A 14376-nucleotide genomic window follows, 5' to 3' on the forward strand; every position below is an offset into this window, starting at 1 on the left:
TTCTTCCAAATATTTAAAGGAGAGATATAAACCTTATTCAAGAAACTCTTCCAAAATGAGAAAGAAAAGAAGCAGTTCCCAATCCATTATATTAGGCTATTATAACCCTGATATTGAAACACGATAGAGCTTTACAAAGAAAAGAAAAATACAAGTCAGTCTCTCTGTTGAACAGAAATGGAAAAAAATTTAAACCAAATATTAGCATAGCCAATATAATAATATATAAAAGAATAGTACATACCTACCAAATTGGGTTTATTCCAGGAGTACAAGACTTATTTAACATTAGAAAATCAAATAGTTACTTATCTCTTTATCAAGATAAAGAACAAAATGCATCTGATTATCTCAGTAGATGCAGAAGAACTTGAAAAAATTCTACACTAATTCATGATCTTTAAAAAAAAACTTAGCAGGTAGGGAGAGAAGAAAATTTCCTTAATCTGATAAGTGCAAAACTATCAAAAGCCTACTTCTGAGATAGGAAACAAGAGAAGGATGTCTCTATCACCACTACTTAATATTGCACTGGAAATTCTAGTCAATGCAATAAACAAGAAATTATATAACAGGTATAAGGGTTAAAAAGGAAGAAATAATCATTTTCACAGATATCAGTGCACATGCTGTTGCTTTTCAGTGGCTCAGTCATGTCCAGCTCTTTGCGACCCCATGGACTGCAGAACACCATGTCTCCCTGTCCTTCACCATCTCCTGGAGTTTGCTCAAATTCATGTCCACTGAGTCACTGATGCCATCCAACCATCTTGTTCTCTGTCATCCCTTTCCCCTCCTGCCTTCAATCTTTCCCAGCATCAGGGTCTTTTCTAATGAGTCGGCTGTTCACTTCAGGTGGCCAAAGTATTGGAGCTTCAGCTTCAGCATCAGTCCTTCCAATGAATATTCAGGATTGATTTCCTTTGGGATTGATTGGTTTGATCTCCTTGCAGTCTAAAGGACTCTCAAGAGTCTTCTCCAGCACCACAGTTCAAAAGCATCAATTCTTCAGCCCTCAGCTTTCTTTATGGTCCAACTCTCACATCCATACATGACCACTGGAAAAACCATAGCTTTGACTAGATGGACCTTTGTTGGCAAAGTAATGTCTCTGCTTTTTAATGTCCTGTCTAGTTTGTCACAGCTTTTCTCCCAAGGAGCAAGAGTCTTTTAATACACACATAGAAAACTATATAATATAAATATGAAGAAACTGGGTCACTTAGTAGTGTCCAACTCTTTGTGACCACATGTTCTATAGCCAGCCAGGCTCCTCTGTCCATGGAATTCTCTAGGCAAGAATACTGGAGTGGGTTGTCATTTCCTTCTCCAGAGCATCTTCCCAATTTAAGGACTGAACCCAGGTCTCCTGCATTGCAGAAAAATTCTTTACCGACTGAGCCACCAAGGAAGTCCAAGCATAATATAAATATGTATTATGTATATATGTCAAATTAGTTAATAGTGCTGGTCAAACCTTCTATATTCTTACTGATTTTCTCTCATTTCATCACTTGTTGAGAGAGGAGTGTTTAAATCTCTGACTGTACTTATAAATGTCTATTTCTACCAGTATTTGTTTTATGTATTTTGAAGCTTTGCAAATAAACCTTTAGAATTATGTCCTCTTCGGAAGACCTAAATGGACATTTCTCCAAATAAGGCATACAGATGGCTCACAGGCACATGTGAATATGTTCCGCATCACTAATTATTAGAGAAATGCAGATCAAAACTACAGTGAGGTATCACCTCACACCAGTCAGAATCATCATCAAAAAGCCTACAAATAATAAATTCTGGACAGAGTGTGAAGAAAAGGGAATCCTCCTAAACTACTTGTGGGAATGTAAATTGGTGTAGTCCCTATGGAAAGCAGTATGGAGGTTCCTTATAAAACTAAAAATAGAGTTACCGTATGATCCAGCAATCCCAGTCCTGGGCATATATTCAGAAATGATGAAAACTCTAATTTAAAAAGCTACATATACCTCAGGGATATTCCCCGTGGTTCCACGGTTCAGACTCCACCTCCCAGTGCAAGGGACTCAGGTCCCGTCCCTGGTTGGGGAACTAAGATCCCACATGCCGTGGACAGGACAACAAAGCCTGCCTGCCACCACCCACAGAAGCCACGCGCTCTGGAGCCTGTGCACCACAACTGGACAGAAATCCACACGCCCCAGTGAAGATACCGTGTACTGCAACTAAGACTCAGTGCAGTCAAAAATAAGTGAATATTTTTAAAAAAGATACATATACCCCAATGTTCATAGCAGCACTGCTTACAACAGCCAAAACATGGAGGCAATCTAAATGTCCATCAACAGGTGAACTGATAAAGAAGATGGAGTGAATTCATACACAGTGGAATATTGCCCAGCCATGAAAGAGGATGAAACATTGCCATTTGTAGCAACTGAACAGACCTTGAGATGATCATACTAAGTAAAACAGGTCAAACAGAGAAAGACAGGTATTGTGTGATATCACTGATATGTAGAATCTGAAAAAACAATACAAATCAACTTAATTACAAAACAGAAACAAACTCACAAATATAGAAAACAAACTTTTGGTTACCAAGGGGAAAGAGAGGAGGCAGAGAGATAAATTAGGAATATGGGATTAATAGATACACTGCTACTGCTAAGTCACTTCAGTCGTATCCGACTCTGTGAGACCCCATAGATGGCAGCCCACCAGGCTCCCCCGTCCCTGGGATTCTCCAGGCAAGAACACTGGAGTGGGCTGCCATTTCCTTCTCCAATGCGTGAAAGTGAAGTCGCTCAGTCGTGTCCGACTCTTAGCGACCCCATGGACTGCAGCCTACCAGGCTCATAGATACACACCACTATATATAAAATAAGCAGCAAGGATTTACTGTATAGCACGTGAAACAATATTTAATATCTTGTGAAAACCTATAATGAAAAAGAACCTGAAGTTGAACATCTGAAACTAACATAATATTGTAAATCAACTATAGTTAAATTAAAAAATTATCTGCTTACCATGCAGGAAACTTGGCTTTGATTCCTGGGACTGGAAGATGCTCTGGAGAAGAGAATGGCGACCTACTCCAGTATTCTTGCCTAGAGAATCTCATGGAGAGAGGAGCCTGGTAGGCTACAGTCCATGGGGTCACACAGAGTCAGACACAACTGAGCAACTAACGCATGGCCTGTCATTGAAATGACCCTATTATCATTATGAAATGGCCCTCTTAATCCTTTGTGATCATCTTTGTTCTGAAATTTATTTTATCAGATGTTAATATAGCCCTTTTGATTAGTATTAGCATGACATATCTTATATTAATATAGCCATATCAGCATTCTTTTGATTAGTGTTAGCATGGTATATCTTCTTACTTTTTATCTACTTGTGTCTTTAAGTGGGCTTCCTATAGACAGCATGTAGTTGAGTCTTTCCTTTTATCTGCCTTTTAATTAGGTTATCTAGACAATGCATTGCTATTGTTTACTCACTAAGTTGTGTCCTACTCTTTTGCAATTCCACGGGCCTTAACCAGTCAGGCTCCTCCGTCCATGGGATTTCCCAGGCAAGAATACTGTCATGGGTTGCCATTTCCTTCTCCAGGGGATCTTCCCAACCCAGGGATAGAACCCAAGTCTCCTGTATTGGCAGGCAGATTCTTTACCACTGAGCCACCAGGGAAGCCCTAGACCATGTATGTTGATTGCAGTTACTGAAATGGTTGAGTTTAAATCTACCATCTCAGGTACACAACTGCATAAATTTACTAAAACTCAAGTAGACCACCAGGCTCTACTTGAGTTACCCTTCCCTGTCCTGTGGCCTGGAAACTCACTCCAGGCAGTAGGCGGGAACAACTGTAGAGCTTATAGCTTTCTCTTCTCGAAGGGATCACTGTCCTGTGCTGCCTGATTTCCAACATCTGAACTTTATTGTTTCATATGTTTTGTCTGGCTTTTCAGGTGTTACAGATGGGAGAGTAAACCTATTCCCTGTCATTCCATCTTGGGCCAACGCAGAAGTTCAGATCATTTATTTTGGACATTCACGTCCCTCGAGTCTGTGAAATTTTCTTGTGTTAATTTTTTGTCTATTTCCTTCCCTCTTCATATCTACCTTCTTTTTCTGAAACCCCTATCAGTCGAACATTGAACCTACTGGACTGGTCCACCCAAGTATTGTCTACCTTCTTCCCCACCTGTTTCTCTTCTTGGGAGTCTCTCAAGTACAAGCGCTTTGGATTCTGTCTGCTGCTTCTCATCAGAGACAAGAACGTCAATGAATTTCATCTCTTTGTCTTTTTGTTCTGCTACTCTCCAAGTGATTTTTGTTTGTTTTACTTCTCCAGCCATTCTGTTCTCTATTTATTAAAGAACTCTCTCTCTCTCTTGTTCTTTGTAGCTCTTTTTCACTGCATTCTATTCTTTTTAAAATAATTATTAGAGGATACTAATTATCGGGAGGGGTGTGTTTAAGTTGGCTTGTTTTTTTTCCCCTATTTCCTCAGTTTTTCCTTTTTTGTCTTTCTCTTTCATGCTGGGATTGTAGCAGCCATGGAAATGCACCACTCAGATCTCACTCCAAGAAAGCCATCCTTGACGAGGGCTGTCAGCTGACAAACGACAGCTTCCATGATTTCTGAATCAACTGCAGTGTTTGAACTGAGGACACTCTCCTCAGGCAACTCCAGCCAATTACCCAGCACAGTAGGGGGTTTTACCACCGGGACATTTCAGCCCAGCAGGGTCTCCCCTAGTGGGCAATTGTCACTCTGAAGCTCTGGCTGAGACTCTGCGTCCCACCACAGACTGAAACGCATCCTCCCCAGTCTTCACTTTTTCTCACAGGTCAGTCCTACATCACAGTCTGAAGATTTTCCACCAGCATTATCCACAATAAATTTCGTGCACTTCTAACTCCACTTGATGTCTTTCCTAGGACACAAGAGTTTTCTTAATTCGTCAGGTGATTTTGCTCAACCATTTCTTTTTTTTTTTTTTCAACCATTTCTATTTAATGAAAAGCTTTAAAAAGCAGACTGGAAGTTCCACAGGCAGGGGTAAGGGTTTTTTTACTGGTGGATTTTGCTTTTTAGTCATTGGGCAAAGAGCCAACTGATTTGCTGGAAACCCTCCAAATATTCCTCTATGGAATTTTTCTTCAGAGCCTTTTAGTTTCTCCAGGTGAGAAAATTCTAATCTTTTGCCTTTCTGTGCAGAGCAGTTGTGCAGAAGGTCAACTGTTCGTCCACCCCATGACTCACCCCTGCACCTCTGCCTACACTGATACTTCTGAATCCCTTTACCCCTTATTATCATCTGTCTTCCTCTGTCCTCATCGCTAAATTTATGACTATTCCTCAATCCACTTCTAATCTTTCAAAACCTTGCTAAAATCCTTTATCTGCTGAGATATCGTTTTCTCTGTCCTTATGGATTTATGCCTTCCTTCTTTCTTTACTACCATCTTCGTGGGATCTTAAAAGGGAAAGGAGATGCAGTTCATCATCATTTACTAGAACCCCCACACAGGAGTGCCACGGTCGCACAGTCGTCCTGCTGCTTTGAGGAGCATGGATTGTACAGGGGCATGAGTAGTAGCAAGAAAGTCAATCAGCATATCCACACTGCTGTATTTAAAATGGATAGCCAACAAGGACTTACTGTCTATCGCTAGGAACTCTGCTCAATGTTATGTGGCAGCCTGAGTGAGAGGGGAGTTTGGGGAGAATGGATACGTGTATATGTGTGGCTGAGTTGCTCTGCTGAGCACGTGAAACCATCACGACATTGTTCATCGACTGTACTCTGATATAAAATAAAAAGTTTTAAAATATTTTTCCAAAAAAAGTCAGTCTGGAGGCCACTGCCATAGCAGAGGTGAGTGATGAGGGTGATTAAGACTAGAATGGTGGCAGCAGAGTAGATAATTAGGGATATACTTAGGTAGAGTTTTAAAATATGCCCATGAATTCTTTGACATGCCTCCCTTCAAGAAACAGAACTTAATTCTCCTCCACTTGAATGCGAGCTGGACTTAGTGACTCATATCTAATGAATAGAACATGACAGAAGTAAGTGTGAGACTTTCAAGACAAGATCAGAGAAGGGACTGCGTCTTGCTCTCTGCTCCCTCTTAGATCACTCATTCTGAGAAAGTCAGCCACCATGGGATGAGGACACTCAAGCAGCTCTGTGATGTCCACCTGGCAAGGAATGTAGGCTTCCTGCCAACCATCAGCATCAACTTAACAGGCATGTGAGTGAGTCCCCTCGGAAGCAGATCCTCCAGCCCAGGCAAGCCTTTTAATGACTGCATCCTCAACGACATCTTTTTAAAATTTTATTTATTATTTGTTTGCTTTTCTTTGGGTCTTTGTTGCCATGCGAGGGCTTTCTCTAGTTGCTGCGTGCCAGTTTCTCACTGTGGTGGCTTCTCTTATTGCAGAGCATGGGCTCCAGAGCACACGGGCTTCAGTAGTTGTGGGGCACAGGCTTAGCTGCTCCCCGGCATGTGAAATCTTCTCGAAGTGAAGTGAAGTGAAAGTCACTCAGCTGTGTCTAACTTTTTGCAACCCCATGGACTGTACAGTCCATGATATTCTCCAGGCCAGAACACTGTAGTGGGTAGCCACTCCCTTCTCCAGGGGATCTTCCCAACCCAGGGATCGAGCCCAGGTCTTCCAAATTGCAGGCGGATTCTTTACCAGCTGAGTCACAAGGGAAGCCCAAGAATACTGAAGTGGGTAGCCTATCCCTTCTCCAGCAGATCTTCCCGACCCAGGAATCGAACTGGGGTCTCCTGTATTGCAGGCGGATTCTTTACCAGCTGAGCTAAATCCATGTCCCTTGCATTGGCAGGCAGACTCTCAACCACTGGACCACCAGAGAAGTCCCCTTCACTAACACCTTGAATGCAACCTCATGAGAGACCCTGAACACAGCTAAGTTATTTCTGGATTCCTGACTCACAGAAGCATGTATTATTTGAGATAGTAAATGCTTATTACTTTAAGCCACTAAATTTGGGAATAATGTGCTCCATAGCAAGAGATAACTAAAACAGGGGATGAGGGAGAAAGGAATCAAAGACTTATTCTGGGCTTCTGGGCTTGAGCAACTGGGGAGATGACAGTATCATTTTCCTAAGTAGGGATGCCTGAGAAAGGAAAAGGATTAGAAATCACAATGTTGATTTTAAGATGCCTTTCAGACATCAAGTGGAGATGCCATGTAGGTGAGGATTATAAGTCTCCAGGCTAGAAAAATAATTGAGAGTTCCTGCCATGGGGCCAGTGGTTGAAGCCAGGGACACTCAGGGAGAAAAGGTGAGGGGCCCTAGGACCCTCCAAACCTTAGAGGTAGACAGGGAAGGACTTAGAATAAGAAAGAGTGCCAGCAAGACGGGAGGAAATCCAGAATACAAAGCCAAGAGCAGGGAGAGTTTCAAAAAGGAAAAAGAGATCAGCTAAGGGACCAGCAGCAGAGCAAGAAGTTCAGAAAAGCAACTTCTCCTGGCGACAGCTGCTTCAAAGAACCCAGGTTTAATAGTAAGTACAACAGTCACAGTTTCTTGCGTGCCTACCAGATGCTTGGCACTTTAATAGATTCTCTCATTGAATCATCCCATTAACTCCATCATTATTCCCATTTCACAGATGGGGGAATTGAGGGGCCGAGATTAAATAATTTGCTCAAAATCATGCAGTTTGTGGAGCAGCAGAGGCTGAGGTGAAATTCAAACATGTGGGACACCAAAGGCCAGAATCTGGACCACAAGAAATGGGCAAAATGCAAGGGGTCTGCTGGTTTTCTTCTTTTTTTTTTTTTGCGTCTCACCATGAATGGGTTTCCTAAGATTTTTGTGCCAGGCCCTGGGGAATCTAAGCAAATATGGGCCCAACAGGTGAATGTTTCCCCAGAGAGTGAGCAAAAAAGAGTGGAGGGACAGAGGTGGAAAAGGCAAGCCCAGGCCAAATCTGTGCCTTTTGACTTTAAAGGAGCAGCATGCAAATTATATTCAAAGCAACATGCAAATGATATGTAAATTGCATTACAAATGAGCATCTGCTCTTTTTGAGTCAACAGCTCAGGCACTTTTGGGTGAGCCCTCCCCAGCTTTCTCCCAGGGTTGCCCAGGGTCAAGAGCCCCTGCAAGATCTATTAACTAAAGTGAAGAAGTAGCATATGCCTTCTCCAAGGCAAACTGGGCTCTGGATTGGAAGAAGAGGACGGCTCACCATGTCCAGGAAGGTCATTTATTCACACATTCACCTAATAATACTTGTAAAGCACCTACTATGCCTGGCGCTTCCCTGGTAGCTCAGCTGGTAAAGAATCCGCCTGCAATACATGAGACCCAAGTTTGATTCCTGGGTCAGGAAGATTCCCCTGAAGAAAGGATAGGCTACCCACTCCAGTATTCTTGGGCTTCCCTGGTGGCTCAGATGGTAACGAATCCACCTGCAGTGTGGGAGACCTGGGTTCAATCCCTGAGTTGGGAAGATTTCCTGGAGGAAGGCGCGGCAAGCCACTCCAGTATTCTTGCCTGGAGAACCCCCATGGACAGAGGAGCCTGGTGGGCTACAGTCCATAGGGTCACAAAGAGTTAGACACATCTGACCAACTAAGCACAGCACAACACCCCTACTCTGCATAAAGTCCAGAGGCAGATGCACTAGACAAATAGAAGGCATTATTTCCAGCTTCTGGGAACATACTCTGGTGGGGGGATAAATAGATACAGTAAAGACTCTGGCATCATCTTGAGTCTAGACCAAGGTTTCTCACCCTCAGCACTATTGATGTGCTGGGCAATTCTTTATTGAGGGGGACTGTCCTATGCATTATAGGATGTTTAGCAGCATCCCTGGTTTCTCTCTATCCCTTAGATGCCAGTAGCACCCTCTTCCCAGTTGTGAAAACCAACACTGTCCCCAGACAGTGCCAAATGTCTCCTGGGTTGGGGGTGGGGGACCCAAATCACCCCAGCTGAGAACCACTGTCATGAGCTCTTTGAATGAGTCAACATACTCAGTGAGCTCAGGGCTCACCTTCAAGGATCCACATTGTTCCATATTTTTATATTTTAACCATTGTGGAAAGCGATTTTTCAAATTTCTCATCTAATTCCTTTCCACCAAGCATGCAGGCTCCCAGATGTACCAGGCCCCTACTCTGAGCATGAGTCCAGGCCCCAGAGATTCTTGAGGAGTAATCAAGATCGCCCCAAAACTAAATGGCCCCAGCCTTGAGCCCTTAGGCTTTGCATGTCTGCTTTTTAGCATTATTCTACCTCTTTTTCCTTTGTCATCAAGTTATCACCTGTGGGACTGTCACATACAATCCTGTCTCTGCCGGCCCCCATTCCCTTTGATTGGCAGCTTCCAAGAGTTAAGAAACTAGATTTGCAGATCAGTGTTTTTCTAACTGTCCTCTGCCAAGCGCTGGGAGTCCTGCAGGGCCTCTCAGGAGTCCCTAGGGGATGGTGGGAGCAGTTGGAAAGGTTTCCAAGGAGCAGAGCAGGCAGGTCTCCCTGGCCCTCCACCCCTGACTTCTGCCACAGCAGCTGTACTTTTCTTGGTTTACTTTCTCTTTTATCCAATATCCTTTGGACCAAAAATCCCAAGGTAAAAGGCATTTGCAAACTGTTGATGGAGATAGGGGACACTGCAAAAGTGGAGGGCTCCCTAACATGTAAAATGTCTGTGCTCTGGTGTGCAGCTTGGTGCTGTCCTTCATGGGTGTTTGAGGCCATTTAAGCTTCCCTCCCAGCTCCTTATTAGTGAATGGATGCTGGGGATGCTCACTGGAGGATATCACTTTACACAGAGGCCAAGCCCTCTAGGTATGCAGGTATGGACCAGAGAAGCAGACCAGGCCTTCAGTATTCCCTATGAAATCATGATGCCTCTTCCTGGGTAGAGGAGGCAGAATAAACCTCAGGAAATGAGGGCTCTAATCCCCCCAGAGAGCAAAATAGAGAGTAATTGCTCTGAAGTGGCAGCACAAAGAACTGCGACAAGACACCAGGAAGAACTTTCCCATGCAGCCCCTGGGGGCGGAGCAGCCAGCTCTGGGGCAGAGGGGTGTCCCAGCTGCAGGCTGAGGGATAATCACACACACCCGCTCACACACACTGGCCCCTGCCCCCAACCAGGGCTGAGTCCCGCACAGGCAAACCTCCAGGCCCTGAAACTTGGCAAGAGGTGGGGGAGCAGGGCCTGGGACCACGCCCCATCCTCCTTCTCTGAGAAGCCCTGTCTAGCGGAGCCTTGCCAGACTATAGCAGAAAGAGTGGGGATCTTGTTCCCCAGAGGCTTAGGGGATGGAGCAGGCTCTCCTTCCCCTGCCCCCCACCTCCCGACCTCCAGGCCCCCCTGAGCCCTCAGGACACAGGCACAATCAGGCATTTCATGCCTCTTAAGGGTCAGAATGAAAGCCCTGTGTCTGTCTGCTCTCCCCTCCCCCTCTTCCATCTTCAGATTTTTCCATCTGCCCTAGGGCCAGAGCCTCATCTTTCTCCCTCCTCTCCCTCTCCTGCCAGCTAAATTCTTTACAAATATCTGGGAACAGAAGGGATTGCTGTCAATATTCTGCACTGCTTGCTACTAACTCAGATCTCCAACATGCCAGGGAGGGGAGGAAGATGCTGATGATTGTTCCCTGTCACTCACAGAAACCAGCCAGCTCAATGACACCTCAAGGTCACACAGCACCAGCCAGACCTGCCATTCTCCTGCCCGGCTCCTCCCTCCCACTCTGTCGTCCTCTGTCCTCCGTGGTCTACCCTGGGTCTGGGGGAAGCCAGATAAGAGGATGAGTTTTTTGCAGCTTCCCCATGGAGTAAGGGCTTCTCCCCGCTGGAAAATCCCCAGACACTGAAATTGACCAAGACCTGGAAGAGTCACTGAACCTAAACAGCAAGTTCACATCAGAGGTTGATGGTTCTGCCCCAGGAAGGGGGCTCTCTGTGCAGGTTGGAGCTGCTGATCTCTGATGTGTTCTCCCCACCCCCACCTTAATACTGACGTCTAGACCAGCAGCCAAGAACTGGCGTCACCATTCTCCTGTCCCCCAGACGCGCGTCCCACCGCCACCACCCGTGAGCAACCATTCCGGGGCCTGACATTCTGTCGGCTTCACACCAGCTCCCAGGGCCCCAGCCAGGAGCGCTTCCTGGATAAAATATTAAAGATGCAAATCTGAGACAGTGCCTTAACGAGCGACAGACTGCACGACCACAGCCTGGCAAAGGAGACGCACGCCGTCCGGGGGTGGGGGGGTGAGAAGTATATATAGATATAGACTTTGGATCTATCCGTGCAACGTGTGTATAAGGCAGAGAACAGCAGGGATGGAAAACTACAGCAGCAGCCTCCAGCTCGGGTGGCCTGAGGTCGGCAGGAGGCTGGTGGGGAGGGAGGGTCAGGAGTATCCCCAAAGCCCAGCTCAGAGAGGAGGATGACAAAAGCCCTCTGTGCTTGGGTTCTGTGCGGAGGGGGCCAGAGACTCAGAACAGAGGAAGGAGCATTAGGTTTTGAAGAAGGATGTTGGTTAGAGATGAGGTCTCAAGGAGGAAGTAAAGAAAGGTGAGAGACGGAGGAAACAGAGGCCTGGGGAACCACAGGGAGAACACCTGAACGCCCATGTGGCACAGGGGGCTCTTTAATACGGCACCCACATTGGCCCTGGGGGTCATGGAGCTCACATAGCATTGGGTCAGTGTGGTTCCACTTTGATCCAGATTGACATGAACTTGACGACGGTGCTGCTCAAACTTTAATGTGCATATGCATCAAAGGTCTTGTTAACAATGCAGGTTCTGATTCAGATGGTCTGGGTGGGGCCTGAGATTCTGCATTTTCAGCAAATCTTAGGTGATGCCAGTGCTACTGGTCAAACTGAGCAACCATGATCTGCAAGGAAGGAGATGGAGCTCACTTTGGCTCAATGGACAAAGAACCCACAGTAGTCCTGGGGTGCTGATAAAGATGGTGCATATCCAATGGTGTCCAGTGGATCAAGGAATTAGAATAATATGGCACCTGCCTGGGCCCAACTCCTAGTCCAGAATGTCAAGGAGCCCACAGCAGTCCACCCCCGGGACCTGGAGCTTGCGGAGGGCAGTGAGCATTGATGGGGGGTGGTTTTGAACTAACTAATACAGGGCCTATGTTGTTTCGGAATACCATGGAGCCCACAGAGAAGTAGATCCAAGTGGAGCCTGCTTTGGCCCAGAGTGAGATGGACCCCACAGTAGTCACAGGGGTCTGCATGGACTTGGAACCATAAAGGATGAAGGTGATGCCACACTGGTGCCCAAGTTGACCTGGAGCTCACAAGGGTTGACATGGCCCTGGAAACAAAGCCCCAGCTCTACAGGGACCTGAAGTGGGGCCCTGACAGAGCAGGGGGCTCTTCACAGCCCCTCCAAGATGCAGAAGGGAGGAAGGGAGGGGCTGGAGGAGCCTGCAGAGGGGAGGGGCAGAAGCTAAGGAGTGTGCCAGCTCTGGAGCTGCTGTGTGCCTGCTTGCCGTGGGCTGGGTGGTACTTGGCTGGGCCCCGGGTTGGAAGGTGTTGAGAGAGAAGTTGCTGCTGCTGCTGCAACAGCTCAGATGGAGGAGGAAGTGGGAAGCTGGAGGCAGGGCAGGCACGGGGCCCTGACACGGGCTAGCACATCCTCCTAGAAACGCCTGGCATTCGAAGAGCCCACTGACCTCTCCAGGGCCTGGGTATTCACACTTTCTGATCCCATTATACACAAGGACCTGGGGAGTCATGGGCTTAGGGATCCCAGATCAAGGGGTGTCTAGCACTAGGGGAGCCAACAAAAGAGCATCTCCCCTGGTTGGGGGGAACTCAGGTCCCAGAGGAGTAAAGATTCTCCCTCCCTGGGATAAGAGACCCTTCCCATGCAACCAGGCCCCGGGCAGGGTGCCCTACACTGTTGTGCCCTTCCCCAGGGAGAAAATGGAACTTCCACCTCCCCAGGTCCCCAAAGACCCCCCAACAATATCTGGAGGCAGATGCTGACCATCTTTTTCTTAACCAAATCTAAACCTCAAATCTTAACCTCACTCTCCCACTGATCAGACGACCCTCAGCCCTCTTCCCCACCCAGGTGAGGGGCTACTCCGGGTCCACCTGCAGCGTCTCTTTATGCCCAGGGGGAGGCAGAGGAGGAAGGGATGGAGGGAGATGTGTTGCTATGGGTTCTTGCTACAGCAGACCTAGTGGTGTCAGGCAGGAGGAACACCAGGGAAAAAAGACATTTTTCTTAACCAAAGCCCCAGACAGCTGGCTATTCCATGCAACATCTGCACCACCCCCGCAATCCCACCAGCCCCAGGCACAGAGACCCTCAATATCTCTGCCTCTGGGCCTGCCTCCCAACCCCGAGTCCTGGTCCCTGGGTGGTTAGGTTCTCCAGGGCTCACACTCCCTTCTTTGGTGCTCTCCCCCAAGGGCAGGTGTTCCAAAGAGGCTAGGAGGCTCCCAGGTTCCAAGGGTACCTTTCTCTGCCCTCTCCCCTTCCACCACCCTGCCCTCTTCCCCACTCAGCCTGTTACTACTGGAGAATCGATTCCTAGCTCCACTTCGCCGCACGCTGACCTAGTTTCTGCCTAGTGCAGAAGGGACTCGTCCTTACACGTAGAGCCGTGCTTGGCCGAGAAATGCATGCTCCATGCGTTCAGGATAGCCTGATGCAGGAACTTACGTTGTTCCTTCAAACACGCCGAGATTCAACGCGAACCCGCCCGCACCTCCAGAGACACCTCCGCAACTCAGAAACTTGTGAGGGACCCGCTCACAGACACACACAGGACTAACAGATCTGCGGACAGGCAAACAGGTCCCCATAAGCCATAGGTAATTCCCCACGGGGGCACCAAGGGGCCTCCCCACAGCCCCACTGTCTCCAGCGCCTGCTTCTCAGTCCCTATCCTCTTAGCCAAAATAACACCAAAGGAGGCTCATGGCTTCTCGGGCCATGAGATCCAGATCACTCCCAACCTGGGAATGTATCCTCCTCTCTCTAGTCTCCCCTCTTCTCTCCAGGATGCCCACCTTTTAGAACTGTAGGCAGTAATACCTTATTTTCCCACAAGACCCTGTACTTCCATGGGAAGAACCAAAGGTGGCGGACACTTCCCATCCGTTTTCATGGCAATAGACAAGGTCCTGTGACCTGGGTCTGTGGCGATCACAGGAAGTGGGGTAAGGCAGCTGCACCGTGGGGCCTTTAGAATCTTAATCCCTCTCAGCTGTTCCTCTGTTAAATGCCAAATCGCACAGGTAGGAAAATGAAAGTCTCCGTAAATGGTTAGGCTCCATGACACAAATGCGAGAAGTCACTGTTTATTCTGCCTGCTGA

The sequence above is a fragment of the Bos indicus genome, chromosome 19 (assembly GCF_029378745.1).
Source record: "Bos indicus isolate NIAB-ARS_2022 breed Sahiwal x Tharparkar chromosome 19, NIAB-ARS_B.indTharparkar_mat_pri_1.0, whole genome shotgun sequence".
Taxonomy (NCBI): Eukaryota; Metazoa; Chordata; class Mammalia; order Artiodactyla; family Bovidae; genus Bos; species Bos indicus.